The sequence below is a fragment of the Agelaius phoeniceus genome, chromosome 11 (genome assembly GCF_051311805.1).
Source record: "Agelaius phoeniceus isolate bAgePho1 chromosome 11, bAgePho1.hap1, whole genome shotgun sequence".
NCBI lineage: Eukaryota > Metazoa > Chordata > Aves > Passeriformes > Icteridae > Agelaius > Agelaius phoeniceus.
This window is the reverse complement of record NC_135275.1, coordinates 21,380,622-21,395,743: the sequence shown is the minus strand read 5'-3', so window position 1 is coordinate 21,395,743 and position 15,122 is coordinate 21,380,622. Positions and strand designations below refer to the sequence as shown.

The 15,122-nt window shown below is 43.3% G+C and overlaps 1 protein-coding gene across 3 annotated transcripts in view; it reads right to left on the bottom strand.

The window, feature by feature from the left end:
* Window positions 1-15,122, bottom strand: part of LOC129124881 (contactin-4) — a 274,201-nt gene that overhangs the window by 114,939 nt on the left and 144,140 nt on the right. The window lies entirely within an intron of this gene.

Sequence of the window (15,122 nt, the reverse complement as noted above, 5' to 3'; positions counted from 1 at the left end):
TGAAAATGAACGTAAAGACATGAAACAAAGTCATACAAACAAACACACATAAAGATATGAAAAACATAAAGATATGAAAAGAAAATACATGAAGACATGAAAACAAAGGTACAGACATGAAAACAAACACATAAAGACATGGAAACAAACATGAAGACATGAAAATAACCATAAATACATGAAGACAAATATACATAAAGACAAGAAAACAAACATAAAGTCATGAAAACAAACATAAAGACATGCGAACAAACATCTTTCTTGAAAACTGTCTTTTGAAAATGCAAGAGATGGAGGTGATCATATGTAATTAACACACGGGAGAAGAGACATCAAAATTAGTGCTGATCTTTCTGCTGGTGCATTTTAGGAGCTGGCCTGGCCCAGAGGGGAGTGCCCAGCCAGGTGAGGGTGGTTTTCTTTCAGGTGGGTTTGACACAGATGTGGTTTCGTGGCTCAGGCGCATTCGTTTCCCTCAGACCTTAATTGAACACACACACCCTTCATTCTTCACTCATGATCTGTCTCACACAGCACAAAAGAACATCTTTGTCATTTTTGGAAATGCAGACATAACTTGAACCTGGTTCATTCTGCAGCTGTGTAAGGTACATCCTTCCTGCTTTGCTGTGGGTTTTGGGTGGGAATGGACCTTAAACCCAGCCAGAATGGACCTTAAACCCACCCAGAATGGACCTTAAACCCACCCAGAATGGACTTTAAATCCACCCAGAATGGACCTTAAACCCACCCAGAATGGATCTTAAACCCACCCAGAATGGACCTTAAACCCACCCAGAATGGACCTTAAACCCACCCAGAATGGACTTTAAACCCAGCCAGTGCCACCCCTGCCATGGCAGGGACACCTTCCCCTGTCCCAGGCTGCTCCAAGCCCCAGTGTCCAACCTGGCCCTGGGCACTGCCAGGGATGGGGAGTCCTAAAAAACCTGGTAAAATCCTGAGTTAAAGCCAACTTTGCTGTCACCTCAGCAGGCTTCTGTCTGTCTGCCCAATTAACATCCTCTAATTAAGGACTGTTTTCCCTGTATTACGACAACCACCAATTAACCACTACATCCTCCAACAAATCTGCTTAAAAACTTGTGAGCTGTTCTCGGTTTTTGCTATGATTTGAGCTCCTTTTTGAACTTCTCTGTGAACTTTCCCTCCACTCTTTACTCAGCACAAACGTCCCCTCGGCTTCTCCCAAGTAAGCAAAGCCCTGCTGCAGCAGCATTACTTTGTTTACCTCTAGAAGAGAATTAAAAGCATTTTCCCAGTAAAGAACAAATGTTTACAGAGCAGAGAGCGCCGTGCCCGTGTTTGCACTGCGCTGCAACGCTGGCAATACATCCCTTAAATATTTCTCTAATCCCATGGATGATTTTTCATCTTGCTGGGTTTAGTCAATGAACACCCAGCAAGCTCCTGCTTAAACAAAGTGAGCTTTCCCTCCTGAAGGAGCTCTGAGCACACGACCCACAGCCCTTAATGGGCACATTCCCTGTATCCCATACAGGGACCAGCAGTTTGCCTGGAAAAACTCATTTTCCCCCCAAAGCCCTCCTGCAGCTCCCACCTCCCCTCCTACAGCTGCTCCAGCCTCCAATTCACAAAAGCAGAACCTCTTTAGAACCAAAATAAATACTAATCTTAAATTCAATGTACCCTGACAGCAAATAAGTTTGCTGTGCTTACTTCAGCATGAATAAAAAGCCCGCAAGGAGACTCCTACATAAGAGTATATTTACAAGTTCCATTACCCACTGGAGAGATTGATGTAATAAACCCATAATAAAAAGCCTCATGTTATGGATTTCTCTAATGTTTCTTATCAAACAGCCTGTATTATCTGGGCTTGTGTATTCAATTTAAAATAGGTTTGCAATAAGTGCCTGAGAGCTGGAGGTCATTTTCCCTGAGTTTTCTGACACGCTGGGACGTGCAGTGTCTTTTCCTGCCCTGGGAAGCTAAAAGCAGTTTGGAGCTCGGTGCAGAGCAGTTTACAAAGCAGGCAGAGGATGAATCCGAGAGAAAAAGATTGGGAATGCATTACCTGAACACCTATTCCCACCTCAAACCACAGAGAGCTCCTCGGGGCACAGGACACAGCACAGTTTGTTTTTCTGACTCAACAGAAGAACTCGGTTGTTCCTCAGGAGATAAAAACCATCCACAGAAATTGTTTTGCCGCCAATTGTCACCTCATTTGTGTTCCATCCTGGCTGGCAGCAACACAGCCCAGGTGTTCTCTGGGACCTGCACGGGATCTGCTGCAGTCACTTCAGCTCTTAGGTAAAAATAGCCCAAAATTGGGACAACAGCTGCAGTGGTTGCAGGTACAAGCAATAGCTTCCTATTTATTTCACCTATTTATTTCTACCCTGGCACCGGATTTAGCTAATAACCATTAGTTGCTAATTAGGATTCAAAGCAATTTTCCTTAGGACCTATTTCAAATCATTGCAACACAATTATGCAACGCATTTTCCTCGTTTATTAAATCTCTTAAAGACACTGCTGTTTTAATTTTCAGTTCTTAACCCCTCACTCTGCAGTGTCCTCGGCTCACTTTGAAGCAGCTCCATGGACCTACATGAGAACATCCATTTTCAGTCCATCTCCCTTTGCCTGGCACCGTTTTTGCTAAAGCCTCCTGAATGAACCATTCAGCCCCTGTAAAATCCACTCCCAGAATCAGGGATGGATGGGAGATTGGGAAGGAATTCCTGGCTGGGAGACTGGGGAGGGGCTGGGATGGAATTCCCAGAGCAGCTGTGGCAGCCCCTGGATCCCTGGAAGTGTCCAAGGCCAGGCTGGACACTGGGGCTGGGAGCACCTGGGACAGTGGGAGGTGTCCCTGCCATGGGGCTGGAGCATCTTTAAGGTCCCTTCCTGATGCCCTGTGCAGGCTGACCTGGAGCAGAGGCTGGGCAGAGCTCCAGAATAAAGCAGGGATTCATTCAAAGCATCTCCTGCATGGATCCACCTTGGGCAGCACAAGAGCCCAGCCAGGGCTGCACCCAAGATGAACCAAAATGGCCACAAAATGAACCCAAGATGGACCGAAAATGGCCACAAAATGAACCCAAGATGGACCCAAAATGGTCACAAAATGAACCCAAGATGAACCAAAATGGCCCCAAAATGCACGGCCGGGCACGGGCTCTGTCCCTGGGATCAGTTCTGCTCCATTTGCACCTTGCAGTTCATTGTCCCATCCCAGCTTTAGCCCCTGCAGTCCCATCCTTGTTTTTCTCTCTCCAGCCCACGGGGTTTGTGCTCTTGGGCTGAGATTTGGATCATTTGTCCTTGGTGCCCAGCTGGAGCAGGAATTGTTTTGTGTCCCTGCTCTGTGCACAGAGCTCACCACGCCCTGATGTGAAGCTCAGAACTGCACACTAAAGCAGCACAGAATGTGAAACATAGAAAAGCCAAACCTGAGGCATCATTCTCACCCAAACTATTCCGTAATTAAAAGATGCTTGAAAAGTCTGAATTCACACTGCATTCCCCCTGACCAGCTTAAAGAGACCTTTTATGTTTTTACAGCACAAGTCATGTGGGTTGGGTTTTTTATGGCCTTTTCCATGTTATTTAACAGCTTTTAAAAGGAAGATGATGCCCAGAACCAAATTTTAATGGAAGACCTTGAACAAATAACAGCAGAAGAAAATTTGAATGCTTGATAATTTAAGTGTTATTTTTTTACTACCAATGTGAATCCAACCCTAGCAAATTAAAACAGGAAGAATTAATTGGATATGCAAATAAGATTATTCACTATATAAATCTAATTACATACCAATTTGCTTTAACAGCATGAAAAAGACAAAAAAGCCTCTTTGTAAATTGTTTTCAAAACCACCTGTAGCACAACAAAGGGGCAGGGCTGGATCTGGGAGGTGCTGCTTTCAAACGAGGTGTTTTGAAGATCTCATCAAGATCCCTTTGCCACGGGCACCCGGCTCTGTTCCCTGATTTCCCAAATTTCATTAGTAGTTTTCAAACACTACCTTTGTTTTTATGCCAGGAAGAAACAAAACAGGGGATATGAGGTGATTCTGGTCACAAGTCCTGACTTTTCTGAGCTGGTCCAGGCTTATTTTCCTGCCTGAGCCCAGAGAAGCAGGGGATGTGCTGGGGCACGCTGGGAGCTGCTGCCTGCACATCCTGAGCCCCTCAGAAAACAAAAAGGAATAATTAACACAAGCCAAAAGTGGATGAGGGAGATCTCTCCAGAGGGAAAAATGTTCCTGTTAATCTGGGAGCCTTTTGTGTCCAAGAAGCAAATTACACTGATGGCCAATTTATTTCTTTGAGCAGCTCCTTGTCAGGAGGAGTAAAAATTACAAACAAGATCACTGGAATTGATTAAGATACAGAATAGCTGAGACCATAATTAGTGTCCATGTGCCATCCCTGATAAAGGGTCCCAATCACTCATTTTCTCTGACTGTACATTGAATTTTGTCATCTAAATCTGGTTCCTGGGTTCATATTGAGAATCTAAAACAATGCAGAGCAAAAAGCATGAAAACCAATGTTCCAAAGAAAAGGAATGTAATGTTTATACCTGTACAGCAAGCAAGTATTAAGGTCACCTTATGGAAAGCAAGGTGTTGTTATTATAGAAAATTAAATTCAATTTAAATGAAAAAAAACCCGCAAAACATTGAAGAGTTGTTAAAAAATTAAAATTGCACTGGAGGCAGATATTTGGTGAACACAGAGGAGGATTTTTGTCTCTTAAACTCTGTATATAGAGGGCTTTTGCAGCCTTTACTGCCTATTTTAAATTATATTAATAAAGAAAGGGGTGCATTGCCCTTGCACTTTATACATTGAAATAGATACTGAAAAGAAATGCAGAAATTTGCTGCACAGAGAGGAGGGGTTTTTGTCCCTTAAAGTCTGTATATGGGATTTGTTTGCAGCCTTTATTGTATATTTTAGATTGCATTAATAATGGAGGATAGCTCAAGATGAGAATTCCACATCTCCAGAGTCACTGGTGACACATTTACAAGGTTTTGCTTTTCCTTTAAGGCTGCCAATACATTTGTGCACTCACACGGATCCGTTTTTCTTTTTATTTTAAATGTTCTGTGGGCAGCTGCACAGTGACTCCTGAATTTACATGAGAGCTGAGGTCTTCAGGAACAACTTAAAGAGTTTTTAAACTCCTGCTTGCTCAAAAAACAATGATTGGAATGGACAAATACATCAGTAAAGGGTGGGGTTTTTTCTGTCCTCCAGCACCACTGAGCAACTGGTGGAAAATTTGGTGTTGCTTCCTCTGAATTTCTCAAAATTTTGCCTCCTTTCCTCTGCCAGGGGAGCTCCCAGGTACAAACCAGAGCATGGGAAGGGTTTTTCGAGCTGGAATTTATCCTTCTGTCAACCCTCACCTCACTGATTGCGACTGACGTGTTTTATCAGCTGACACACCTTAAAAATGAACTTTAAAAAAAACCACCAGAAGCTGTTATGACATCTCCTAAATGCCAAACCCCTTGCTAACTGCTGCAGCTTCATGCATCCCCTCAATACTTTCAAAAGGCAGCAGCAAAACGCCCGAGATTGCCTCCACTTAAAAACAAGAAGGGGCGGTGAAGTTTGATCGGTAATTGGATGGCACATTAGGGAAAGTCACAACACAAGAGGCGTTTGAAGGGTTCTGGAAGAACACAACACCTTGCAGGAGGCGTGAGTGGCAGAGCTGACTCCGAGGTGTCGGAGCTCACGGGGCAGCAGCTCGCACACATCAATCCTGCTCGCCTCTGACAGCCACGTTTCGCTGCACACCCCAAAAAAAACCCAACAAAACCCACGCCAAAAGCACATTTTCCACCCAGGCAGCACTTTGCAAACCAGCACAGCCACACCTGAGCTTCAAACGCTGAGTTTTTGTGTAGGAACAAGTTGAATTGGGTAAGGCTTTTGAGGAGTTTGAGTCGGTGTTGCTCAAAAAAAAAGAAACCCCACAAAAACCAAACCAACAAACACCCCACAAAAACAACAACAACAAAAAAAATCCAAAAAGCCCAAAAAAACCCCCAAAAAAATAAAAAAAGGGAGGGAAGGAGGAACACAGCAATCAGACCCTTATTGCAGTGATATGGTTGTTCCAGAACATTCTTATTATTCCAGGAATAACTCCCAGTATTCCCAAGGTTAAGGTGGAGATGTCTCCTGCTCAAGTCCCAGGTCAGATTGCCATCTCCTGTGCTTTTATTCAGGTTTGTTGGGTAGTTCCTGACCTTCCCAAAGTGCTGAACAACCTCTGCCCATGGGGAACGTGGCTCTGCCCAGGGAGATGGGAATTGTGGTGAGAATGATGCCTCACGTTTTAGTTTTTATATTTTTCACAATATATATTGTGCTGCTTCAGAGTGTGAGTCTGGGATTCATATTATAGGATGGTGAGCTCTGTGCACAGATCAGGGAGACCAAACAATTCCTGCTCCAGCTGGGCACCAAGGACAAGTTCCTGGAGCGGTTTAAGCTGCACTTTTCACTCTGGTTGGGATTGCAGCATTCCCAGGAGCTGTCCCTGTCCCCAGGGCTCCTGATGCAAGCCAGGCCCGCTCTTACAGCTCCTCTCCTGCTGCCCCTTCCCAAGGGGAGAGCCCCAGCAATTCCCCATCCCACAGCAACAGCAGCAGCCCCAGGAGGAGGTGTTTGCACAAACATCCCCCAGGGCTGCTCCTCCTCGTCCCTGCACCTCCTCCTGCTCCCTGGCTTGGGATGAATGCAGCTCTGTGTGTGCAGCCATCACCCAGGGCCTCGCTGCAATTAGCACCCAGAGGCTGAGAACCAATTATGAGATTATTTAATGAGGCATGAGCAGCAGTGGTGAAACTGAGAGACAGCAGTAAGACACAGGAAAGCAGAAGCAGGGCAGGGGAAGGTGGGAATCCCAGTAATGAAAAGCTCATGGATCCAGCTCCTTGGCTGATTTAAATGGAGATTTTTGACAGAAATCAAGAAATATGCTCTAAAATGATAAATATGCTCTAAATATTGTTTTAGAGCAATAAATATGGTCTAAAATGCTGCCCCTGGATCCCTGGCAGTGCCCAGGGCCAGGTGGGACATTGGGGCTGGGAGCACCTGGGGCAGTGGAGGTGTCCCTGCCATGGCACTGGGTGATTTTTAAAGTCCCTTCCAACCCAAGTCATTCAGTGATTTTTGAGCTGCACTGGTGGAGGACTGGGATGATTTCTCATGTGATAAAGCTATCCCAGGCAGCCCAGGGGATGCAGGATCCTGCAGGGAAAGGCTCTGCCAGGCCACAGGGTGATGAGGGACCATCCATGAGCTCTTTCCAGACAAAGCATCGTCCCACAGCAAACCTGCCCAAAGCTGAACCCCCCACCCCAATGCTGAACCTCCTACCCCACAGGACAATCTCAGGAGTGGCTGCACCTTTGATGAACCAAAACCATCCCAAAGCCACTTCCCAGTCCTGGGAGCTCGTGAGACAGGCGGATTAAATGAGCAATAAAATGCAACTTAATGGGGTCGATGTTAAATTAGTTTCAATTATCAAACCCCATTTTAACAAAATGAATGCCTGGCTCCCTTCCAGAGCTCACATAATTTACATGGGAAAGCACTGGGTTCTCTCTCCTCCCACTGACTGATGGCATCTCTCCCTCGCCTTTCATTAGGGGATAAATTCCATATTCCATCCTAATACACCAACAAATTCCCCAAAAAAGAAAAGAGAGCATTCGAGTTTGCTCAGGAATGCAGCAGAGGTCAATAAATGTAACGGTGACACTTAATCAAACCAAGTCAGTATGAATAAATCCTGGGAAATTCTATGCAGATTGTTTAGCAATGAGTTGTCTGGAGAGTGTTATTTTATATCAAGTGGGAAAACACTCAGGGAAGCTCTGCTTCTCACTGAGGAAAAAGAGGACACAAGCTTTAGAGCACAAGCCACGTTATTTCAGTGTTGTAGGGAAGAAAAGGCAGATGTACATTGCATTTGCTGGGAATCCATGACCCTGTTTAAGTTATTCACCACAGAGAATTTGGAAGCAATTTTTCCATGGCATCATCTGAGTAGGAAGGGCACAAATCATTGATTTTCTTCCAAGTCTCACTGATCATCCATTGCATTATCCCTATTTCACAAATAAGAACAATGGCCATATTCAGAATTCTGTCAGGGATCTGTTTTGCAGATTCCAAATACAGGAAATGGGATGAACATAAAAAACACCCCCTAAATAATCACAAAAAAACCCCACCCAAAATATTAAGGCAAGGCAGAAGGTACAAATTGAAAAGGTACAAATTAAGAAGGTACAAATTATTGGGATAGGAGGAATTTCAGCCACATCTGAGTTCCTGCTGCTCCCAATCTGCACGGGACAAACTCAAAACTTTCCCACACAAACTGCTTTGAAAAAAATTTTCTTTTCAGCTGTGCCAGACAGCCACGGGAATCTCTATAAATGACAATATCCCTCAAAACAGATGCAATCTTCAGCCATTTCAACTCAGAAAACTGGAATTAAGACACATCAACCTATTAAGACAGCTGTATTTTTCATACTTTCCTTGACACCTGGAAAGTTTAATGAAGTTTAAAGTCACCAGCTTCAGCTGGAGATGCTGGCTGCTGGCTGGCTAATTAGTTACCTGTCTCATTCATTAGCAACTTCTCCAGTAGTTGATTATAAATGGTTGTAATGCTTGCCTTGCTTCACAGAGTAATTAATATGATACAGACTATTTAACAGTGGTGTCTTAGCTTGATTTATGAAGCTGAATATGTGTATTTTACTGCAAAATAAAAAACCCAAACACATCAGGAAAACCAGGCTGAAGCATGGAAGGGACAACAGGAAAATTTTGATTTTTCATAGCAATACACAGGAAATCTTTCCTAAAATTTCCAATAATGAGTCAGTGCAGCCTGGCTGCAGCATATTCTTAATTTCAGAGCAGAGCATTTGACAAATGCTTCAATAAAGCAGCATCAAACGATGCCCAGCTGAACTGCAGCATCCTGAGCTCTGTTCATTACAGGAACTTACCAAGAGATTTTTTATTTTATAGTAAAAAGGATCAGGGCAGGTCAGGAGTCAGGGCAGGATCTCCCATGGGTCAGGGGGTGTTGAACAATTTTACTGTGCATCACTTAGTTTTTTACTTTATATCATTGTTTACTGGTATTATTATAAAGTGAATACTATTATTTACTTTATGTTATTATTTATTACAATATTATTATAATACATTATTGCAAATAAAAATAATATTATAATAAATAGGATATTGTTGATATATAATATAATATAATATCTATATATAATATTTATATATAAATTATGTTTATATATAATAATACTATAATAAACAATATCGTGTTTATATGGTGTTTACCAAACCAAGAGCTCCAGGACAAATAAATCTCTTAAAGCTCCTGTATTTATGTGGTCCTGGCAGCTGGAAGGGGCTGGTCAGGATTCAGGGCAGGATCTGCCACGGGTCAGGGGGTGTTGAACAATTTTATTGTGCATCACTTGGTTTTTTACTTCATATTAATATTTACTAGTATAATTATAAAGAATACTATATAATAATAATAATAATAATAATAATAATAATAATAATAATAATAATAATAATAATAATAATAATAATAATAATAATAATAATTATTATTATTATTATTATTATTATTATTATTATTATTATTATTATTATTATTATTTACCCTTAAAAATACCTATAATTAGAATTATTTTTCCCTATAATTATATTTTACCCTACCCTACCCTATAGGGTGGTGAGGAGGCTTACTTCTCTCCCAGACAGGGAGGAAATTCCCACCCAGACAGGTTTTGGACTAGCCAAGCCAGGCTTTGCCCAGTACCCAAGAGAGCTCCCAGCAGGATTCCCCCTGCACCATATCCCTCACCTCCTGTTCTTTCTCCATCACCACTCAAGCTTTATAAAATTAAACCCCTTTCCAATAATATTTAGATTTTCTAAGAATCACACAGTATTTCACCTATAAAACACCCCACTAATCACCTCCAATTTTGCCATAAAACCCACTTTTACTGGCAATAAATAATCAGTTTGGGTCCATATCCTCCCTAATTTGATGGATGCGTGGTAAAGTAGGTATTTCTGTAAGTCCCTAAATGAGATTTAATTTCAATACCTACACACTAATTCAAATGCAAAGGAGCTAAATTGAAAAGGGGCATCACATAAAACACACAGGGGATCAATACAGAGCCAGAGAGTTGGAACATCTGCTTAGAAAAATGCCTGTCTACTCCCTGGTTTATTTGAAGTGCACCATCTCACCTTCTTAACTTTTGAGAAAGAGGCAATTAAATTTGCCCAGATGGACTTGAGAGTTACACAGAGAAAAACATCATATACCTAATCATCTGTATGTAAAAATGAGGAGATGGCATTGATGTGGCCTCTGGTTTCCTCATTTGGGAAACGATGGCCTAAATCAATCAGGTCACATCCAGCAAGGGCTTTGCTGCTGGCAGATCAGGGAGGGAAATGGGTACAGACTTCTCGTGAGGCTGGCTCAAATCCTCTGCAATCACAGACAAACTTGCCACATAATCCCTAAATAAGCATAAATTACATTTTCTCAGCTCTCCTTTCCACCTCTGAACAGCTGAGTGATGCTGTAGAGCCCCACCTGGGCAGCTGAAAGTCTCCTGGCTTTGGTGCCCTGTGCAGGCTGCCCTAGAGCAGAGGCTGGGCAGAGCTCCAGAATAAAGCAGGGATTCATTCAAAGCATCTCCTCCATGGATCCACCTTGGGCAGCACAAGAGCCCAGCCAGGGCTGCACCCAAGATGAACCCAAAATAGACACAAAATGAACCCAAGATGGACCCAAAATGGCCCCAAAATGAACCCAAGATGAACCAAAATGGCCCCAAAATGCACGGCCGGGCACGGGCTCTGTCCCTGGGATCAGTTCTGCTCCATTTGCATCTTGCAGTTCATTGTCCCATTCCAGCTTTAGCCCCTGCAGTCCCATCCTTGTTTTTCTCTCTCCAGCCCACGGGGTTTGTGCTCCTGGGCTGAGATTTGGATCATTTGTCCTTGGTGCCCAGCTGGAGCAGGAATTGTTTTGTGTCCCTGCTCTGTGCACAGAGCTCACCATGCCCTGATGTGAAGCCCAGACTCACACACTAAAGCAGCACAGAATGTGAAAAATAGAAAAGCTCAAACCTGAGGCATCAGCTTCAGTTTGAAGGAATTTTTGAATGGTTAAGCTGAGGTTTAACCATTCTCATTCCAGTCAGGACCTGCTCACCCAAAACCTGCCTGGAAGATGATGCTGCTGGGGGGCCACACCTCTCCTGAGGGATTTCCAAATACAGGAGTTGGAAATGAACTTTGGAAATGAACATGAAAAGCCACTAAATAATAATAAAACCCCCCACTCATAGTATTAAGGCAAGGCAGATCTGATTTGCAAACCCTTCTCCAGTGGTGCCCAGGGCTGGGTGGTGTTTGAGGAGTACCAGGAGTCACTCCCTGCCTCCTCTGCTGTGCAAACATTAATGAAGCAGCTGGCTCCAGAAATGCAAAGTGCTGCAGAACTGACCAAAATATTAATTAATTAATTAATTATGGGGCCGCAGCAGATGAATCATTTCCCAGCTTCCTGCTCACATCAAAGTGCAGAGGAAAAAAAAAAAAAAACCCACAGTGAACAAATTGAACTGCGGCCTCGTTTAGAGGAGACCATAATTTAATATGTACAACAGGGCTCCCAGCTTTAATTATTTATATTCGGACACAAAATTCGCTGAATTTCTCTGGTATGAAACCTGCAGCTGCTTGGAGACCAGCATGAATTCAAATCCTCATCTCTCTGTGAATTTTGAGGTTTGATTTTTAACAGAGCTGGGTGCCCAGTTTCAGGGGAATGTATTGATAGAAATGATGGGGGTTTTGCCTCACAGTGGAAAACATTTGACTCTGTATTGCATTTTTCCCTCTCCTGAGTCCCAGAGCTGTGCTCTAAACACTCTGCTCTGAACTACTGCTGGGCTATTGCTGTGCAGGATCAGCACGAGATCAAAGGAGAGAGGATGCCTGCACAGGCATTTCTGAGAATATTTTCCTGTTAAAAAATGTTTTGGGAAAAAACCCCAAACCACCACTAAAAAAAAAACCCAAAAAACCAACAACAACTACAACAAAAAAACTAAACAACCAAACAAAACAAAAAGAAAAACCCAAATAACCAACAAAAAAAAACCAAAAAACCCAAAGTGAAACAAAACAAAAAACCCAAACAAAACCAGAACAAAACAGCAAAACCACACCAAGAGCTCCAGGACAAAGTAATTTCTTCAAACTCCTGTATTTACCTGGTGCTTGCAGCTGGAAGGGCCTGATCAGGATTCAGGGCAGGATCTGCCATGGGTCAGTGGGTGTTGAAAAATTTTATTGCGCATCACTTGTTTTTTTACTTTTTATTCTTATTTACTAGTATTATTATAAAGTAAATAATAGTATTATTTACTTTATATTTATTATATTTATATTTATATTTATATTATTTCAATTATTAAATGGCTCCTATCTCAACCTAGAAGTTTTAATTTTGATTCTCTGCCCATTGCACTGGGGTGGAGGGAGGTGAGGGGAGGCTGGGAGGGGCCAAGCTGGGTTTAACCCACAGCACGGTCAGAAGGGGAATGGTTAAATCCCACTATAAAATATGCATCTGCACACTCAGACATTAATGTGTCTGTGCCACTGCAGCTCATTAACATGCAAATATGACTTCAGCACAGAAACTCTGCTGCAGGAGGTTAATGAGGCAGAGGATGGCACAGAAGTCACAGAAACACAGAAAATTCCCTTTTGGACTCGTGCGGAGCAGTGCAGGCACACGATGTCACATTTCCTGTGGCTCACCCATGCAATGCCTTCTGTTTCCACTGATGCCTCAAGGTTCAGCTTTCACATTTCCCAGGCTCTGCACTGCCTGGTGTGTGACTCTGAACTCCACACAGAGTGTCAGCAGCTCTCTCACAGCTCAGTCCCACAGCTCAATCCTTTTCCAGCCCAGAACCAAGGACACCCATCTGGGAGGGTGGGACTGCATCACCTGCAGCTGGAACTGGAACCCCCAAGAGGAAATTGTTAACTGTGTGCTTCTGGCAGATAGCCAAGCACCCCAGCACTGGATTTTATCCCTTAATAAACTTTTCAACATTTTAAAGAGTGAGCTCTGTTTCTCACAGATCCAGCAAGGCCCAAGGAGCTGGTGGCAGTGCTGGAGCCCCAGGGAAGCTCTGGGGATGCTGCTCTTGGGGATGGTGGCACCACTCAGCTCCAGAGGGCTTTGTTGGGGCAACACCCAGTTATAGATACATATTATAATATTGGCTTTTTGCAAATATTAAAATGGATTTTAGATGTGGGGTGTTAAAGTCACTTTGTTATAAAGATACAGTTTTTATCTCTGTTGTTCATTAAGCTCAGTGCAATAGCTGATATCAGTGTGCTTGTGTTAAAATGCCTGCTGGGATGGGATAGCACCCAAAGCACACAGGATGAGCACACCTGGACACATCTGCCAACCATCAGCACTCACTGACTGAACACAATATGGACCAAGGCCCAAAACTGAAGGTGATGATAAAAAAGGACTAAAACCACTAAAAATCAAGAAATCTGCGTGTTCTAAAAAGGAAGATCCAAGGAGGAGCCATGCTGAACAGTTCTTGGAATATGGAAACCAGTTTGGGGGAAAGTTTCCTATGCATAAGGGTCTATGAATATGCAACAGGCTGATGTAATTAACAGGTATTTAAAGGGTGTCCCTGAAGATAACAGGGTGCTCTTGGCTGACCCAATAACCTTTGCTCTGTGGTCCTATTGTCCTTTATTAAACCTTTGACATTTTCACAGGAGGGTGAATGTGCTTTCCACAGCCCAAAACCTCAGCCTTCACCAGCCCTGCTGCTCTCTGCAGCTGAGACCAATGACCAGGATGACACCTGGGCTGGGCCTGACTCTGATTACAGGAACTAAACCCAAGTATTCCATTTCCAGGTTTAAGAACTGAGCTTAACTTTCCCAGTCATTTAAGGGTCCCCAAAGCACTGTGGAGGGTTGGTAGAAAACTTCCTGCAGACTATTTTCTTCTACTATTTTATAACTCAGTTATTAATATTTTTTTTTTCACAAGGGTGGAAAATGGTTTGCTCAACATGAAAACACAAATCTCCCCCTTATCTTCAGAATATTTAACAGCCACCTGTGCCTGTGTTCATAACACCAGAGCACGACACAAAACACTCCCACGGCTCTGGGAAGCAATCCAAGAGCATCCCTTAAAAAGAGCCCAAATGAGGGAGCCCTGCTCATGGCAACACCAGAATTCCCACAGCACCAGCACTTCCCTGCCTCCAGCCAGCTCAGACAATGCTGCAGGCAGCCACAGAAAATTCCAGATTTAAAACCTGCCCAAAGAAGCCAGCCCAGAGCACGTCCAGCAGCAAAATGAAACCATTTCCTCGCTCAGAACCTCTTCTAAAACTCACACAAAACTTCTGGCACTCCTCTCCCCACACTTCTGTTAAATCTCCCTCAGCAGGACAAGAATCTGAGGCTGGGGAAACTCAGTGCACTGCAAAGAGGAGGGGAAATGCTGCTGCAGAATAATGGGGGGAAAGCCAGTGCTGGAGAGATGTATTTTCATTAAACACTGATCTTTTGATAAAGGCAACTCCCCCCAAACACATCCCACTGAAACTTTATTTTGCTGCCACTAAGCAGTTTGCAATAGGTATTTCAGGTGGAGAAATTACAGTAAAAATGTTTTCCATGCTTTTGTTTTCCCCACTCTTTCATTTATTTGCTTGAAATAAAGGCTCATCCTCGCTGTGTTCCCCCAGCCCAGCTTCCCTGGGGTTGCAATTCCCAAAACATGTGGGGGCCCTGCATTGCAGAACCTCTCTGCATCCAATTTTCTGCCAGCTCAGAAACTGTCAAAGCACATTTAGAAAGACTTGGAACGAAATTTCAAAAATAGGTACCCCTAAGTACCGGAAGAAAAGTGCCTTTGTGTTCAGTAGAGCCAAGCAGAA